Below are 738 nucleotides of genomic sequence, written 5' to 3'. Positions count from 1 at the left end.
CTATTTGAGGGCAACTCCCGACACATGACTGAAAGCAACACGTCTAACTAGGTATCTTGAACTGCCCAGAGTAATATTTTTTGCAGGAGCCAGTAGAATAATATTTCTAACGATAAACATGAATTTTTCCACGAAGAACAGAAAAATAAAATTATTCTAAACGAAATTCTCAAATTTTTATCTCAAAAAATTGCACATTTTACATTAGAATCCGGCACCGGCAAAATTGGCTAAAATCGCAATATAATATAGTGCAAAGATTCTTGATAAAAAAACTTCTAATGGGTACTAGTACATAAAATCAAAAGTTTTTCGCAATTGTGCTGCCCTTGTAAGAATAGGCGAAATCATGGAGCTGTCCTGGCAATGTAAATACTGTTTGAGATATTAAAGATGGAAGACAGTTTAATGGTTGGACTAATTTACAGTCTTGTCTTAAGTGACTTCACTGATGACATGTCTTGCCTTTGTTGGTTGGACTTACCTATAGTATTGTCTTAATTATCTGGACTACAAAATATCTTTGGTAGTCCATAATGTCTTTTGCCTTGATTATTTTGAAAAATCTTGGCATTTTCAGGGAAGTCCCATCACATTGTCAGTGGATGTGCTGATCACAGTTGATTAAAAAATCTGCTCCTTATATTCAACTTTCAAGCGGGACATTAGAATCACTTGTGGTCATATTTTTCGTGTTTAGCCCCAACTATCTCGGATACTTATAATTTTTTGGACTCG

Source organism: Belonocnema kinseyi, chromosome 6, assembly GCF_010883055.1.
Source record: "Belonocnema kinseyi isolate 2016_QV_RU_SX_M_011 chromosome 6, B_treatae_v1, whole genome shotgun sequence".
NCBI lineage: Eukaryota > Metazoa > Arthropoda > Insecta > Hymenoptera > Cynipidae > Belonocnema > Belonocnema kinseyi.
The sequence above is the reverse complement of the archived record's forward strand: the minus strand, read 5'-3'. Positions refer to the sequence as shown.